The following is an 18,944-nucleotide window of genomic DNA, read 5'->3' on the forward strand; positions in this document are numbered from 1 at the left end:
ACCTGACTGAACTGACCCTGTTGCCTGAAGCTGACCTTGTTAAACCAGTTCCTGCCCTTTAGCTGATCAAGATTAAGGATCAGAGCACAGGACATCATAAACTTTTATTGCACACAAATATGCCTTATCCTACTCTCATCTGTTTCTGCTCCTTTCTTTATGGTCTATTTACGATTGGGTTGTGCCCTTTTTTATTATGGGTTCGTTCGACCTGTCTAAAGAAGAATGTTGGGTTTGACCGATGATTGATCATGGGCTGGGCAACTGAAAAGTGGGTTTTACCGTCATGCGATACCTTTGGTGTGAATACATGTGATTGGACAGTTTGTAAATGTTAGGTATTTGTCTGGAATGTGATTTTTGGCATAAAAAGGGATGACTTGCTTTGTAAAATGGAGCAGTCTCCTGAGAACTCATACCGTGATGATTTGTAGGACTTCTGTTACTGGCTGCAGCCAATAAATTTGATCTGTGACGCCATCAAGAAGTATCCTGTGTCTCTGTATTCTAAGACAGGTGAACCCGAAGACTTTGGGCGTGCCCCTGGCGCCGCTGGGTCTTAAATAACCCGGTTCTTCAGTTGGTGACCAACGTGGGGTGACTTCAGCGGTACCGGTCCAAGCCTGAAGATCGTGAGGAGCTTCGTGAGGAAATTCTGGAGGACGGCCACCACTTCATCGACCCCGGCATGTCGAATGTGGACTGAAGGTCTTTTCTGCGAGGCTTCCCGCTTTCCTGACGGCTACGAAGGACTGCTGCCCTGACTGTTGCCCTGTCTTGGACCCATTTGTGATGCTTTGTACGGCGAGACGATAGACGGGTCTTCTGGTGGCGTGACTGATTCCTCAGTTAAGTATAAGTGGGTCGCTCCCAGTCCTTAGTTTGTTTGGTCCTTAGTTTTGATTTGCAAATTGCAATTTTGAAAGCCGAGGTTCTTGTATATTTACGAGTGTATCGGTAGAGATAATCCCTTGAAGTTTGAAGCTCGATTAGTGAGCGAAGATGCCTAATCGTAGCAAATTTGGTACTTGGTTTGGTTGTGGTTGCAACAGGGATTCCCGATTGGAGGATTTGTGTCCGATACCTCCGGTTGGAACTCCGACTTATGAACTTTATTCTAAACACGGCATGGGTCCCATTACGTTCAATGAAGTATGGGTCCGATACACTAGGAAAGACGGTGTTTTAAAATGGCCACATCATGGTAGCTATGACACAGAGATTCTAGATAATTTGGAAGTTAAACTATTTAAGAAGAAAGCCCAGCCGGCAATGTTTGACTCCTTTCGCCTTTGGCGTAAAGAAGCCAGACAACGAGAAATTAAACAAGCTAAAAGAGATAAAAGAGCAAAGGATGTATCAATAATGCAAGCTGCTAGGCAGTTTAAAGAAAACGAAGAAGATAAAGCAGTTGAGGTGTCAGATAGGCAACATAATATGGCAATTGATAAATGTTATCCAGCATTGCCACCTATTCTTGAGAATGCAACGAAGGACCCTGAGAAGGATCCTTTGATGTCACATTTGTTGAGATTGCCACCCCCTTATGCACAGAGTGCTACGGCACCTCCGCAACCTCCAGTTGCACAACCTCTTGTTGCTGCTCAACCACCGGCTCCTCCTCAGCTGGTTCTTCCTCCTATGGCGCAGCCCCCTCTGGGGCCGCCGACTTTGCTATCGATTTTGTCTGGAACTACTTTGCCTTATTCTCCTGTACCTTCAACTTCTCTTGCTACTAACACTACGCTTCTATCACCTCAAAATACTTTGTCTCCTGTCTTTATGACAGCTTCTCCTTCTGCTCGACAACGAATGACTGATACTGTTACTGGTCTCTTTTCTCCTTTCTTTGGGTCATTGAGTATGACCCCTGTTTCTGCACGTAAACAAATGCGTAGTCAGCTACCTGGTCTCGAAGAACGGGCAGTGTTAGATCTCTTGGCTCGCAGGTGGGTTTCGAATGTTTCGAGGTATAATTTAGAGTCAGTTATGGATGTTTTCCAGCAGTGGGAAGCACCCAAGCAAAGGTATGTTTTTGAAGTTATGTGTACTTTCCTTCGTGAGGAATGGGAAGATAATGATTTGGGTTCAGTCCCAGTGGAGTTGCTAAATGTACAGTCTGAGTTTGCGAAAGGTACGATAGTGGGTCCCAGAATTGAGGAAGCAGTTGCGATGGTACTTGCGTTTAGGAGCGATTTCCCTTCTCAGTGACTGTTTGAGCCTGATTCCGCAGTTAGGAGAAAGGTACGACAATATCCAATGAGAGAGGTTCCCCCAGTTTGGAGAGAAGGGGACCCAAACGCTAATCCAGCTGTTCTGCCTTATTTTCAGAGAGTATGAGTACATGTGCCATGGAAGAGAGTAGAGGTATTGGCCCTTAAACAGTCTTTACCTGATCCCCGTAAGAATACAGCTGGCTATTACAAAGAATTGTCCAAGACAGTTGACGCATGCATCATGAATTTGGCTGATATAGATATGCTGTTGGGTAATAAAGTACCTCAACCTCTATGGGCAAAGATTCGTCATGAGGATCATGCAGTTGAATTAGGTGACACATGGCTCAATATTGCTGCTGCGGACGCTTGACAGGTTGGTGGTGCTAAACCTGAGGCTCTAGTGGCAGATCTACCTGGCAGAATTATAAATCTTATGAAAACAATGATGCCAGCATTACGAGTAAATTGGGACAAGTTAGCAGCATGTAAGCAGAAGAAGGACGAAAGTGTATCTGATTTCTTCGCTAGGTTTGAAGAGACATTTATAGATCATAGTGGCCAAGATATGAGTAGGGAAGGTGGACAAAGATTGTTGGTAGATAAGTTTGTCTTTAACTTACTTCCTGAACTGTGTAATAAATTGAAAGATTCTGAGAGTTCTTGGGCTGTTTCCTCGTCGGCCCAGATATTGGCGACTGCACAGTACTATGAGAATAGGGATAAGGACGAAAAAGACAGAGTAGAGAAAAAGACTAAAGACCTAAAGACAAAGGTTCTTTTGCAGCAGGCGTATCCGCCTCGCTCGAATCAGCAAGAGTCACAGCAACGCCCACAGTTTCAGCAACCTCCACAGTTTCAGAGACCGCAACAGAATGCTGGGTATTTTCCTCCAAGACCCCCCTTGGGTTTGAATCAGTGTGCATACTGTAGGGAGGAAGGTCATTATAAAAATGAGTGCCCTGTTTTACGACAGCGTGCGAGTGGTATGCCGGCCCCGAGAGGCCGTGGTGGTTTTCAGCAAGTGTCTAGGGGTAGAGGACGTGGTGCGTTTCCTCAGAACGAACGTTCCTTTCCCCCACAAAATTCTATGAATTGCTGTGATCAACAGAAAATTGCATCTGGTCAGTCGACTCAGTACTATGCTGATGACTATTATGTTGAGAGTGAGAATGCTGACTATAATGATTGCTAGGACAGCCATAGACAAAGAGAGTGAGTAGAGTTGGTTCCAGTAGATCAGAGTGGGCCTTATGTTGCAGTAGCCACATCGGGTGTGGTAGAGCCTTTTCTTTTGGATACTGGTGCAGCGAAGAGTTCTATCATGCACTCTAAACTCCCTGGCGCACCTTTGTCTGGCTTAACTAATGTTTCAGTAGGATTCTCTGGCGCCCCAGTTCGTGACCCAGTTTCTAGCCCCTTGTCTCTTTCAATAGGGCCTTGTGAGTTGGAAGCACCTCTCATTTTAACGACAGGTTGTGGTGAGAATTTGTTGGGTTTGGATTTGTTGAAAAGGTTGCATGCAACATTACGTTGTTCTCCTTCGGGAGTACAGCTTACATTGGGTAAGAGAGTGATCTCTCCGATGTATTTTTCTAAAGATCAGCTTCCACCGGAATTGCGTTCTCTCCCTGATACTCTTTGGGCTACTGGTCCCAATGATGTGGGTCTTTTGGAGATTCCACCTTATGTTGTAACGCTTAAAGCGAATGTTAAATTTCCGCGCATCCCCCAATATCGGATTTCTAGCGATGGTGAAAGAGCAATTTTAGCAATCATTTATGATTTAATTGAGAAAGATGTGATTGAAGAAACGAGAGGTAATGTGTGTAACAGTCCCGTTTTGCCTGTCCTGAAGTGCACTGACTCTACTCAGCCACCTGTTTATAGGTTTGTGATCGATCTTAGAGAGGTTAACAAGATTGTCGTGCCACAGTTTCCAGTTGTTCCGGATATTACTGCTTTGTTGACTTTGATTCCTGCTTCAGTTGCCTGGTTTTCGGTTATAGATCTGAAGAATGCTTTCATCAGCATTCCAATTGCCCAGGAAAGTAGAGATATTTTTGGCTTCTCTTTAGGAGGCCGAAGCTTCCGGTTTAAGAGAGGTCCCCAAGGCTATTGCGAAAGTCCTTCTATCTATAGCCAGGCTTTGAAAACTCAACTTGATACTCTTGTGTTGCCTGCTGGTGCTGCTCTTATTCAGTATGTTGACGATTTATTAGTGGCCGCTGATGATGAGAAAACGTGTAAAGAAGCTACTCTTTATTTGTTGCGACATCTGTCAGACTTGCATCATAAAGTGTCACCTTCTAAGTTGCAGTGTTGTCGCCAAGAAGTGACCTACTGAGGTCATCTCTTGTCGAAGGAGGGAAGGAAATTGACCCCAGAAAGAATTCAGGCGATTGCGCAAATGAGTGTGCCAACGACACAGAGAGAAGTTCGTGCCTTTTGGGGTATTACATCGTATTGTAGACAATGGACCCCTAATTTTTCATTGTTGGCGAAGCCTCTGTTAGCATTGACTGTGAAAGATACTCCGTATCCTCTTCCTTGGTCTGATGAATGTTAGAAAAGTTTTTCGGAATTACGTGATGCATTGTGTTCGGCTCCTGTGTTGGGTACTCCAGACTATAACAAGCCTTTCACGTTGTATGTGCACGAGAGAGAGGGATGTGCGTTGTCAGTGTTGACACAATCTTTTGGGGACAAGCAGCGTCCATGCGCGTATTTCTCGTCAACTTTAGATCCGGTAGCTAGAGCGTTGCCGAGTTGTTTGAGAGCTACAGCGGCAGCGGCTGTTTCTATCCGACGGTCTGCTGGACTGGTGATGGATAATACGTTGATTGTGATGGTTCCATATACAGTGGATACCTTATTAAATCATACCAAGACTCAACACCTTACTAGCGCGAGGTTGTCGGGTTATGAGTTGACACTTTTGGCTAGTCATGTGCATATTAAGCGATGCAATGTATTAAATCCAGCAACATTGTTGCCGACGTGGATACAGATGGTCAGGAACAGCACGATTGTTTTCTGAGGACGGAAGAGGAGACGAAGGGTAGGATCGATTTAAAAGATTCTCCTCTTCCGGATCCTGATGGTAAGTTATGGGTTGATGGTTCATGCTACAAGCTTCCGAATGGTGACACGACTGCAGGATATGCCGTGACGACATTAAGTACAGTTGTTGAAACTGCACGAGTGAGCTATAATTCAGCACAAGCAGCGGAATTGATTGCATTAACGAGAGCGTGTGTTTTGTCTGAAGGAAAGAGAGTGAATTTGTATACCGATAGTCAGTATGCGTTTGGTGTTGCCCATAGTTTCGGACGCTTGTGGAAAGAAAGGGGATTCTTGACATCCCATGGGACTAAGATTCAGCATGGACAGTTGGTGAATGAGCTTCTCGAGTCACTTACTTTGCCGAAGCAAGTTGCGATTGTGAAGTGTAGTGCTCATCGGAAGGTTACGGATGATGTTGGCCGTGGTAATGCGTTTGCGGATGAAGTTGCGAAAGACACAGCAAGAAATCTGATGAGCCGAATGTATGTGGCAGGCCCTGCGAGATGGATTGGTGATGTTGGAATGTGCGAAGATACGATTGAGAGTGTGAAATCGATACAGGCTGAAGGTACTGAAAGTGAGAAGAATGTTTGGAGAGAAACTACGGGTAGATTGGATTCGACTGGTTGTTGGGTTGAATTGTCAGAACACCAAAGATGGATGTTGCCAGATGCATACGTGCTTGCAGTGGTTACTATGGCACATGGTTTGTCTCACATCAGTGTGAAAGGGATTTGTAAGTTGTTGGCTCCAGTATGGCAGAATGCTGGAATTCCCAAGTGTGCGGAGAATGTGGTCAAGATTTGCATGGTGTGTTTAATGTATAATCCTGGCAAGGGAACCCCAACTCCAGCTGGTCACTTTGCTCCTCCGACGTATCCGTTCGAGGTTTTGCAATTGGATTTCATCCACATGGAAAGGTGCAATCATTTAAAGTATGTCCTTGTAGTTGTTTGCGCCTTTTCTAGATGGGTAGAAGCATACCCCCTAAAAGATAATACTGCCTCGTCCACTGCTAAAGTCCTGGTCAAAGAATATTTCCCTAGGTTTGGGTTGCCAAGGATGGTATGGAGTGATAACGGAAGTGAATTCGTGGGGAAGGTGATGAAGAGAGTGTGTGAAGGGTTGGGAATTCACCAGAAATTCCACGCTGCGAATCATCCCCAATCAGCTGGTTTAGTTGAGTGCTATAATGGCACGTTAAAGTTAAAGCTGGCTAAGATTCAAGCGAGCACTGGTCTTCAATGGCCTGATGCTTTACCGTTGGCACTTTTGTCTACTAGAACTACAGTACATTCCCGGATAGGCCTTAGTCCTTATGAGATAGTCTTTGGCCGTCCGGCAAACGTTTGGGGAGTGCCGAGGCCAACGAAGTTTAGTGACATTGAATACCCTATGCTAGTGGACTACTTGTATGACTTGACGACTAAATTGCGTGTCTTACATCAACAGGTTCATGATAAATTGCCGCCAGCTTCTGCGGATCCAGGTCACATCCTCAATCCCGGTGACTGGGTCCTGGTGAAAAAATTTCAGCGGACTAAGAATGATCAGCCCCGCTGGAATGGACCATACCAAGTCCGGCTATCTACGAGGACTTCAGTAAAGGTTTTCGGGAAGAAAAACTGGATCCACGGCGTACATTGTAAGAGGGCGCCGTTGCCTCTGCCGTACGACCAATGGGTCCGTGAAGGTATTGCAGATTCAGAGACTGAAAGGGTGCTGATGTTTGCACCGTTTAGCGACGCTGAGTTGGTGTGGAGAGGCTCCGAAAAAGAAGATGACGATGTCCTTCAAGAAGCTGTGCCTGTGTCTCAAAGATTAGACACTACTGAACCTGAACTGTTGTTTCAGCCTCAAACGAGGCCTGGAAAAGAGCGTTATAATTTACGTTCTAGAAACAATGGACTAATAAAATTAATGAATTCCTTTTTTTGATTTTTGGAACTGAACTCTCTCAGGAATTGAACTCTCTCAGCCAAGAAACTTTTTTGGTATATTTTTGTGAACCACCATCCGGGTTCAGCTGTAGGGTCACGGTGTAAAGACTAGAGAGTGCAAGCCGAAGACGTAAGGTCAACGGTTCTGGTTGGTCTAATGGAGTTCCCTGGGCTGACAGAAGCATTCCTTAGCAGAAGAAAACCAACCGCCGTGAACAGCATTGGTTAGAGGATGGAGTTTTTTGAGATTGAGAGAGCCGTTGAGAAAATGTATTTTAAGAAGAAACTGTGTAAAATTATGCATAGCAAATGTTTTCTGATCACATGTCTTTTGATGTTTTTTAGCATGACGGTTTGTATTTTCTCTTCAAATGATTTCTGCACCCATTTGCCAACCTACGACTTTACCTGCTACTACTTCTTTGCATTCTTTTCATACTTTACCTGAACATGAACAGATTAGAAGGTCGGAATTTGTGAATAATTCCTTTGTGCAACTTCTCAATCAACACCAGTTAGTAGTAAACACCACTAATTGTTGGGTGTGTGGTCTTATGCCACATACTATGGATAGAGGTATTCCTTATCTAGTTCTGCCATTCAGTTACAATGGGTCCGTAGGGGCATATCAGACGATGTTTATTCATGCCATCGAAATCTATCCCCTGCGTTCCATGAGAGATAACTCAAGTAATAAAGCCTTGGTGAAGGGAATTACAGATATGAGTAGAGATATCGAAACGTATGAGACTATTCCCAAGGATGAGTTATTAGCATATGTTGGTTGGAATGCAACCGGATATAGTATTAGTCTGGGTGAGAAGCAGAGACGAAAAAGGTCACCTCCGATTTGGATTGTACCCCATCGTGGTAATTTTTGTCTGCAAGGGAAAGGCAAGAATCCGAGAGCTCAGTTAGGGAAGAGTATTTGTGCTCAGAAGTATGTCTTTGCATCCCAAACGTCCCCACCGTTTTTAGCAGCTAAGGGCACGTATTTTGTCTGCTATGATAGAGCATATACATGGTTGCCCCCTGATTTTTCGGGAACATGTTATGTTGCATATTTGTTGCCTCCTACCTACACTGCTGCCGTAGATTACCACAGAACAAGAGTCGTTAGGGGTGTCTTCAGTAAGAAAGATACCACTGGACAAGAAGTGGGAGACTTTTTCAAGGGTTTCCTACCGTTTTGGGGACCTATGGCAAACAGTAGAAACTTACGGCAATTAACGAGGGTGGTTGAATCCACCATAAATGAAACTGCCGGTGCCCTTAGTAATCTGACCGCTGAGCTTCAAGCGGATCGCCTAATGACGTTACTGAATCGAATGGTTTTAGACGTCATACTTGCAGATCGAGGTGGGGTATGTAAAGTGATCCAATCGAGTTGCTGCGTTTTCATACCAGACAATGCTCCTACAGTATACCAGGCCATTTCTAAGTTACATAAGTTCCCTGAGTCTATAAATGTGGATAAAGGAGATTGGTCGTTGATTGGATGGTTTTGGGAACTGTTATCGACCTGGGGATGGAAGATTCTGATGATCATTGGGATGGCTTTAGCGATTCTTTTCCTGTTCTGTCTTTGTGTGCAGTGCGCTCCTGCTATATGTGGCCTCTTTACTACTACGTGTGCAAGGAGACCTGTCCCAAGAGAGGTATTAAGTAATAGGATTATGCTCCAGCAACATCTTGATGATCTGATGAATATAGACCTGGATTCAGATTGACGTGAGTTTAGGTTATTGCCTATGTAAGGGCAAAAGGAGGGTCTGAGGTTCCGTAAATTCTGAACCCGTTCCATAAAGGTCATGGTTTCGTTATGAATTTGATATTAGCGAACCGTAACTAGTTAGTGCGGAAAGTATGAGTGTTTTCGTCATGTTAGACCGATGAATTCACTACGTATTTAGGGATTTCGTTCTGAACTCTTGGGTTACATTTTGTGTATGGCAGCCATTTTGTGGTTGCCCTCACATAGGCCGATGACTGTGGCTGAACAAGTCTTTTAAGTACATGTACACCTTAGCTCCAGTTCGTGCTGACTCCTGTTTGACCTGAGTGAACTGACCCTGTTGCCTGAAGCTAACCTTGTTAAACCAGTTCCTGCCCTTTAGCTGATCAAGATTAAGGATCAGAGCACAGGACATCATAAACTTTTATTGCACACAAATATGCCTTATCCTACTCTCACCTGTTTCTGCTCCTTTCTTTATGGTCTATTTACGATTGGGTTGTGCCCTTTTTAGGTCTCGGCTAGCCGCGCGAAGCGGGTCTCCGCCGAGCCCCTTTTGTCGGCATGTGTGCTTCCCAGGAGACAGTCCTGGCCGCGCGCATCGCCTTGGAGGCGATTTGAAAGTGACACGCGCACGCGAACGAGCGCTGCGGCCAGGCGCTGTCTCCTGTGAAGCACACATCAAGTGCTTCATGAAATTGTGAATTTATTCACATTGCGTGTGTCCTCTTTACCCGCCTCCACCCCTGGGGCAATCCCTCGTCTATCCTTGCTCCCCGAACACCAGCCCAGCTCCCTCCCAAGCTCCCGCTGCGGCTTTACCTTTGCAGCGGCGCCGAGCCGGATGCGCGCTCAGATCCACGGAAATGTAACCGGGAGAGCGAGCGAGCTCCGCCGGGAGGCTGACATCGAGAGGCGCGGGGAGTGGGGCAGCTGCAGTGCGCTTCCACCGACTGCATGGGGGCGTCACCGAGCGGCTTGCCGAGGAAAGCGGTGGGAGGCAGGGGCCGAGCTTGCGGGAGGAGGTAAGGAGAGGAGGGAGGAGAAACGAGAGCGCGCTCGAGGGCCTGACTGACAGAAGCACGAGGAGGCAGGACTTCTCACGAAAAACAGAATTGAGCTCTAGTTGACACCCCCGGGGTACCAAAGAGTTGTCGGCGTGAAGGAGTAGAAACGTCTCGCCCTGGGGGTATTTACATTTTAAAGCTTGGTGACGCTACTCTCGTAAGTTAATAAAACGTTGCCCATCGCAAATCGTACCCAAGCCACCACGCGTACCTCTAGAAAACAGACCCCTCAGCTTGTGATATACCACACCCGACCCTTTAGTGAAGATATGTTAGGAGCTCAGGCTTTTAAAGTTTTAAGGTTAGCCTGACTCAAAGAATGAAGGCGGTGTTCTTACCCTTGTGCAGAGTAGTGAGTGTAAAGTGAGTGTGCAGAGTGGTGAGTGCAGAGTGAGTGTGCAGAGTAGTGAGTGCAGAGTGAGTGTGCAGAGTAGTGAGTGCAGAGTGAGTGTGCAGAGTAGTGAGTAGTGAGTGCAGAGTGAGTGTACAGAGTAGTGAGTGCAGAGTGAGTGTGCAGAGTAGTGAGTAGTGAGTGCAGAGTGAGTGTGCAGAGTAGTGAGTGCAGAGTGAGTGTGCAGAGTAGTGAGTGCAGAGTGAGTGTGCAGAGTAGTGAGTGCCGAGTGAGTAGTGAGTGCAGAGTAGTGAGTGCAGAGTAGTGAGTGCAGAGTGAGTGTGCAGAGTAGTGAGTGCAGAGTGAGTGTGCAGAGTAGTGAGTAGTGAGTGCAGAGTAGTGAGTGCACAGTGAGTGTGCAGAGTAGTGAGTGCAGAGTGAGTGTGCAGAGTAGTGAGTGCAGAGTGAGTGTGCAGAGTAGTGAGTGCCGAGTGAGTAGTGAGTGCAGAGTAGTGAGTGCAGAGTAGTGAGTGCAGAGTAGTAAGTGCAGAGTAGTGAGTGCAGAGTAGTGAGTGCAGAGTAGTGAGTGGTGAGTAATGAGTGCAGAGTGAGTGTGCAGAGTGAGTGTGCAGAGTAGTGAGTAGTGAGTGCAGAGTGAGTGTGCAGAGTAGTGAGTGCAGAGTGAGTGTGCAGAGTAGTGAGTGCAGAGTGAGTGTGCAGAGTAGTGAGTAGTGAGTGCAGAGTGAGTGTGCAGAGTAGTGAGTAGTGAGTGCAGAGTGAGTGTGCAGAGTAGTGAGTGCAGAGTGAGTGTGCAGAGTAGTGAGTGCAGAGTGAGTGTGCAGAGTAGTGAGTGCAGAGTGAGTAGTGAGTGCAGAGTAGTGAGTGCAGAGTAGTGAGTGCAGAGTGAGTGTGCAGAGTAGTGAGTGCAGAGTGAGTGTGCAGAGTAGTGAGTAGTGAGTGCAGAGTAGTGAGTGCACAGTGAGTGTGCAGAGTAGTGAGTGCAGAGTGAGTGTGCAGAGTAGTGAGTGCAGAGTGAGTGTGCAGAGTAGTGAGTGTAGAGTGAGTAGTGAGTGCAGAGTAGTGAGTGCAGAGTAGTGAGTGCAGAGTAGTGAGTGCAGAGTGAGTGTGCAGAGTGAGTGTGCAGAGTAGTGAGTGCAGAGTAGTGAGTGCAGAGTAGTGAGTGCAGAGTAGTGAGTAGTGAGTGCAGAGTAGTGAGTAGTGAGTGCAGAGTAGTGAGTGCAGAGTGAGTGTGCAGAGTAGTGAGTGCAGAGTGAGTGTGCAGAGTGAGTGTGCAGAGTGAGTGTGCAGAGTGAGTGTGCAGAGTAGTGAGTGCAGAGTGAGTGTGCAGAGTAGTGAGTGCCGAGTGAGTAGTGAGTGCAGAGTAGTGAGTGCAGAGTAGTGAGTGCAGAGTGAGTGTGCAGAGTAGTGAGTGCAGAGTGAGTGTGCAGAGTAGTGAGTGCAGAGTAGTGAGTAGTGAGTGCAGAGTAGTGAGTGCAGAGTAGTGAGTGCAGAGTGAGTGTGCAGAGTAGTGAGTGTGCAGAGTAGGGAGTAGTGAGTGCAGAGTAGTGAGTGCAGAGTAGTGAGTGCAGAGTGAGTGTGCAGAGTAGTGAGTGCAGAGTGAGTGTGCAGAGTAGTGAGTGCAGAGTGAGTGTGCAGAGTAGTGAGTGCAGAGTGAGTGTGCAGAGTAGTGAGTATTGAGTGCAGAGTGAGTGTGCAGAGTAGTGAGTGCAGAGTCAGTGTGCAGAGTAGTGAGTAGTGAGTGCAGAGTGAGTGTGCAGAGTAGTGAGTGCAGAGTGAGTATGCAGAGTAGTGAGTGCCGAGTGAGTAGTGAGTGCAGAGTAGTGAGTGCAGAGTAGTGAGTGCAGAGTGAGTGTGCAGAGTAGTGAGTGCAGAGTGAGTGTGCAGAGTAGTGAGTAGTGAGTGCAGAGTAGTGAGTGCACAGTGAGTGTGCAGAGTAGTGAGTGCAGAGTGAGTGTGCAGAGTAGTGAGTGCAGAGTGAGTGTGCAGAGTAGTGAGTGCCGAGTGAGTAGTGAGTGCAGAGTAGTGAGTGCAGAGTAGTGAGTGCAGAGTAGTGAGTGCAGAGTAGTGAGTAGTGAGTACAGAGTAGTGAGTAGAGTAGTGAGTAAAGTAGTGAGTAGAGTAGTGAGTGCAGAGTAGTGAGTAGTGAGTGCAGAGTAGTGAGTAGTGAGTGCAGAGTAGTGAGTAGTGAGTGCAGAGTAGTGAGTGCAGAGTAGTGAGTGCAGAGTAGTGAGTGCAGAGTAGTGAGTGCAGAGTAGTGAGTGCAGAGTGGTGAGTAGTGAGTGGTGAGTAGTGAGTAGTGAGTAGTGAGTAGAGTAGTGAGTGCAGAGTAGTGAGTGCAGAGTGGTGAGTAGAGAGTGGTGAGTAGAGAGTGGTGAGTAGTGAGTGGTGAGTAGTGAGTAGTGAGTAGTGAGTAGAGTAGTGAGTGCAGAGTAGTGAGTAGTGAGTGGTGAGTAGTGAGTGGTGAGTAGTGAGTAGTGAGTGGTGAGTAGTGAGTGCAGAGTAGTGAGTGGCTGGCCCTGTTTCTAGCTCAAGCGGCACCGGCACCTGTAGTCTAAAGATAATACCTCTGCCTCAAGTGAAGTACTCTGGTACCCAAGGATGACTAGCAAACAATATTATTCACAACGTTGCTTACTATTCAGCAACATTTGACAGTTTGCAATCAATCCTTATAAAACAATTCAGAGTTTGATAACAAATTAATGCAACACATTGTAATATACAATGCCAATAGCTCAAACTTTAATGCTGCGAGACCTATTGCATTGTAAATGCTTGTTTATTATGGGTTCGTTCGACCTGTCTAAAGAAGAATGTTGGGTTTGACCGATGATTAATCATGGGCTGGGCAACTGAAAAGTGGGTTTTACCATCATGCGATACCTTTGGTGTGAATACATGTGATTGGACAGTTTGTAAATGTTAGGTATTTGTCTGGAATGTGATTTTGGCATAAAAAGGGATGACTTGCTTTGTAAAATGGAGCAGTCTCCTGAGAACTCATACCGTGATGATTTGTAGGACTTCTGTTACTGGCTGCAGCCAATAAATTTGATCTTTGACGCCATCAAGAAGTATCCCGTGTCTCTGTATTCTAAGACAGGTGAACCCGAAGACTTTGGGCGTGCCCCTGGCGCCCCTGGGTCTTACATAACTCGGTTCTTCAACTTTATGAGAGACAACAACTTAAAGACTTTGGGCCCTATTATGATAGCGGGTGGACCGCCACTGCCGGGCAGGCGGTGGTGGTCAGCCAGCTAAATGTCCCTGGTTCCCCGGGCCATATTAGCATGACGAGGGGCACCATGGCGGATGGAAAGACCGCCGGTCGGATTGCCGGCTGGGCGGAAAAGGGACTCAATATGGTGGCGGTGCCTTGCCGGCACCGCCATCCATATTAGGATGCATGCCTTTCCATGGCTGAAAGTCTGCCATGGAAAGGCATGCGGGACTTCACCGTGGGGGCCCATTGTGAGCCCCCGGGGGTGTGGGTGACTGCACTGGGGGGTAACCATCAATGCCATGCACAACATGGGTTTTACCATTGCGGTGGGTGCTGCTTCAAGCACCGCACGCCGCAGTGTTAAAGTTGGCCAAGCGGGATGCCGCAACTCCGGCGGTCGGTCCCGTGCTCTGTTGCCATCGTAATAGGCCCCTAAGTGTTCGGAACTATACTCCTATGGGATTAGCTGAAGCACAGTCCAGCACAGTAAATACAGTAAAAAACTGTGTGATATTTTTTTTTTCTTATTACATGCCTATGACGAAAAAGAAGAAAACAAGCAAACCACCTCAATGTAGCTATTTAATTGCAATAGAAATTATTTGAAGCTCATAAAATTACTAAACACCTAATTTTATGGTTACTTCCTAGCAGGCAGGTGTACTTATTACAGTCATTAAACTATTTTTAGTTTTAGTAAAAAATCACAGAAAAATGTGATTCATATTGATGCTACAAAAATGAACTATTGACTTTGAATTGCTGGGTCCTGAAGACATATTTTAAAAACACAAGGTGAAAACAATAAAAATGATAGATAATGGAAAATAAAAAAAAATATATCAATCCACTAGGCTTAGCATTGAATTGCAGTTCCTTTTATGGAATTTTGTCATTTGAAATTTTTCTTTATTGTCCTAGAGCCCCCGTCTTTTGAGACGCACATGGCCCTTATCCTGCATCTCAACCCTTTGAACTTTTTAGTTAAAGGTTTAACTCGATGAAAGTGTTAAACAGTAGACGTTGCAAAATCACTCACGTATAGCTACAAAACAGCAAGAACAACAGAAACATGCATCCAAAAACAAAGAATGTAGTGAATCATTCAGGAGTATGTATTGTGTTGTCATGGTGCATATGAGTCTTTGACTGTGTCATACCAAAAGTCAGCATACGTTTCATGTATTACACGCACCAGTCAGACCAATGATTTATCGAGCCATTTACTAACCATGTCCACGACTGGTGAGTGTTAAAAATTGAAATCACAGGGAAGCAGTGAGGAAAGTACGTAGAATACTGGACTTCCACGAGCAGGAATACTGTTGTGCACAAGCAACTAAAACAAAAAGATGAAAGAAATGAATACGAAACACCATATAAAACATCAGAAAAGTTCCTGGCCAGAAAGAGAAACTCACAAAAGGGAAAATATGAAATCAGTGAGAGAGAACCACAATATATGTTTAGATTAATATAGGCTCATGTATTACACACAAGCTTTTTGCCGCTGTTCAGGCATTGTTGACTTTTTTGTATATACCCTCTTCATATACACCCTGCACTATCTAATCCTACCTGGCTACCATGACTGAGGGATGCCAACAGATGTTCCAGGCACCTCCATTATCAATGCTGGGCATATTGGAAATGTGGAATTGGTGGGGTGTGGCTATTACTGCTGATGAGGAGACTGTACATCGAACTGTACTTATGTTGCAGTTCAGGAGGACAGTAGACGTCTCACCTCCCTATGCAGAAGAGAAAGGTGTGACTGAAGCTAAGATATGTCTTGCATGAAGTTATCTCCAACATTACCCACAGTTTTCATAATGTGACACATGGTCACTAATGGCGTTTGTCATATTGCCCATATTGCTGCCCAGTATTCAATTAAGCCCACATCTTCTTGGATGTAATTTTTAATACCGGGATGCATTCCTGGTGAGTGGGCAAGCCAGACTTTGAGGAGGAGAGGAATGACAGAAGAGCTGGGGCAACTGCTTGAGGGAGACGGAATTTCCTCCCTAGCTGTGGGGCTCAGACATTTTCATGTCCTTTTCCTTCTTCACCTCTTGGTCTGAGCTGGATTCAACAGTTTTGACCATATCCACAAACTCTTCGGGCCAATGATGAGTTCCTTTTCTTTTTCACATTAGAATGCCTAATCCCTAGCTAGTGCAGGGCTGTCTGCTGTCTTTAGCAATGTTTTCAAGGTCTGCCCCAAGGCACATTGCCTCCTTTGCTTGGAAGATTGTGGGGTCCTGGCTGGAATCCCAGTGGAGCTCCCTGTAGAAGCATACGTAACCACCTGCTACAGTTGAACATTTATGTACTGCATAAAGTAATCTGTGCAACACCACTCTCCCCTATACCCATGTGACATGACCTCAAAAGGTGTAAGAGGAATATGTTAATGGCTGCTTCTGTCAAACCATTGCTGTTAGATATTGATTACACTCATGTAGAGCTATCCAATCCAGAACACTTTGTATATGTAACAACCTCACACTGTTCCCATCTGAAACACTGCATTACACAATATTAACATACCTGGTTTCAGAACCTCGGATAGTTAAACAGGCAACTGTCCTAAAGTAGGAACTTGTGCGCAAGTAGAATGGGCACACACCTCTACAATATAATAGGCATATTATAAAATAGATTTTTCTACCCAATGCCATAGTGAAAAAATTCATACAGGCACATGCTGTAGCAGGAATGTATGCAGGCCAAAGTGGACACATACACTCACATTTAATTTCTGTGTTCATCTGCTAAATTGTCATTGGGGGATGGGATGCACAGCTATGGAATGATATGGATGTCTTGAAGTTAAGGTACATTAGCAACTATTCATACTTAGTATGTCCCTACCCAGGGCCATATCAGAGCGCATTTAAAAGGTAGTGGCTGGAGGTGCCAACAGTGACATTGTCCCCAGGGAATACCTCTGTCATAAACCTGTGCTTCCAGGCACTAGCCTGGAAGCAAGGTTTATGTTGGGGATCAAATAACTCTAAAATATGTTACATCTTTTCACGTTGATCAGCAATCAGATAGCATGTCCCCAATGGCCCTGTCCAAAGAGTAACCCCTTGCAGTATCTGTGAGGGATAATTTAATCACTACTGCTACAAGCAACATAGGTTGTAGGGGATGTTTTAACCCTTTGCGCCTGTGCAAGGTCACTAAAAGAAATGTCAGTTGTTACTTTGAAGGTGTATGCACAAGGAATGTTTACATCACCATGAAATTATGGTACTTTACATTGGGAGTTCTTTACTTCACAGGTTAGCTTGCAGGTAAAAGTGCATTTTTGAATAGGGCTCTGTGCAGCAAAATGGCTCTTTGCAGGAGGGGATTCAGAGAGTATCTGTTATGGTAATTGATAATCACGAATCATATTCAGACAATTTGAAAACAATGTAGAGGAATTAGCTGCGGATATACAAAGGTGGCAAGTGATGTTATAGTTAGATGTTGAAATGAAATAAAAACGAAAATTTCAAAACTATGTAACTCACCAATGATAGTTAACTTAGCTAAATGTAACATGCGCCCCACTATGCAGCAGCCTATTCCCTTTTACCCTGATTACAGTATATTTGCTATTAATTAGATTTTTTTCTAAACTGTTAAGTGTGTGTACACAATATAGTACAAATCAAATCTTAATAATGATAACAATCTAAAGTTTAAGCAGCCTTACAATCATTAATGGCAGAGCAAATCCTGTTTAATTAAAATATTAAAGTGCAGATGCTAATCCACTACAGATCACTACTCATCAATTCTAGGCTCCAGGAGCCAAACAATGGAATTTCATTTCACAACTCTGAAAATTGTTTTGAATTACTATGAGGCTGGTTAAAAACCTCTTTTACACATGGCAAGGCTTTCCAAAGATATGCAGCTACAGATTTAAAAACAATTTCATAGTCTGTCCTAATACAGAAATCTAGGACAGCATTAACCGCATGCGTGCGGCTCATTTTCCCGCTGTGGGCTGGCTTTTTCAAAAAGCAGCGGTTAATGATGAGCTCAGCTCGACATGAGTGTACGAGAGGTGTACCTCATGACGAGCTGAGCTCGTCATCAGCATCGAAGGGGTTAATAGAGCCAACATCATAGTATCCAAACAACGGCAGCAGCGTTTGTAAAACGTTTTTTTGCAAGCTCTATGGTATTGCTCTCAACCTTTCTTGCTGTACTAGGTATGCTGTATTCTCTGTACTGTTCCTACAACAAATTATTGAGAGTAACAAAATAGGTGACCGGCAAGGGTAGGCAATCACCTCCTGGTTGGTGAAAGCTTTAGATTTTGTTTTTTAAAGACTGCTTAACACCAGATTATTAGTAACAGTAGTCATTGTTGGCCTGTAATTATTAGCAATAGTAGGAGCTTTACCTGCCAATCCATTGTGCCAATGCATACTATCATCAACACTTTGTATCAGTTTGCATTCTAGGTCTTAGATTTCACAAACTTTTCCTTTCTTTGAAGAAAAGTGATAACTTCTTCCTGTGCTCCCACTGGAATTTCAACTTTAAGAACAGCCCTTTATTTATTTGGAACTGTGTCCTATGATTCCTCATTGCACTACTTCGAAGATATGTCTATAGGCTCAACAACTTTGGAGATTTGCTTATAGACTCCTTCCCTAAGATTCTCAACTTCGGTATATGTATATGTGTTTGTATGTATATAGTAGATCTACTGTGTAAACCTAGCCAAAAGGCAGCAGAGTGCTGTGGAGGCTCAAAGACAAGCATAAAGTCAGCAAGTAATAGGAGAGGTAGTTGGCTTTTGGAAGGGTAATGCATGTGATGTTAGTATTCTTTCAAGAGGCAAATCGTACTCTTTCCTAAATTGGAGCAGTATTGGGGCAGTCCTTATGGATATGGGGATGATGCTTTAGATCATGGGCTTATAGATGGGTTAGGCTTGTTGCCTTGTTGTGATGGTGGCCTGGCACCTGTTGGGCAGAGAGCCAACAGATATTCTAAACATGTCTGAAAAATAAGCAGGGATGTTGTTTGTGATGAAATTGTGAAGGATACAGTAGCTTGGCATTCAGTGAAAGGTGGGGTTTGAAGCCATCAAGGTTTGTGTCATTGAGACAGGCTTGCACTGTTTCTTGTTTGCTGTTCTTGGCAAATAACAGGAATTCTCTTTTGGCTGGGTTGTGCTTCAGCTAAATGTCTGACGCAGTGGAGACTTTCAAGTAGCATTGTGTATCATCGACAAATTGGTGAATCTTAATGATGCTATCTGTGAGTAGAGCACAAGAGGCTCTGTGTAGGGATTGAAGATGATAGGACCCAGTATCGAACCCTGGGGC

The sequence above is a fragment of the Lissotriton helveticus genome, chromosome 6 (genome assembly GCF_964261635.1).
Source record: "Lissotriton helveticus chromosome 6, aLisHel1.1, whole genome shotgun sequence".
NCBI lineage: Eukaryota > Metazoa > Chordata > Amphibia > Caudata > Salamandridae > Lissotriton > Lissotriton helveticus.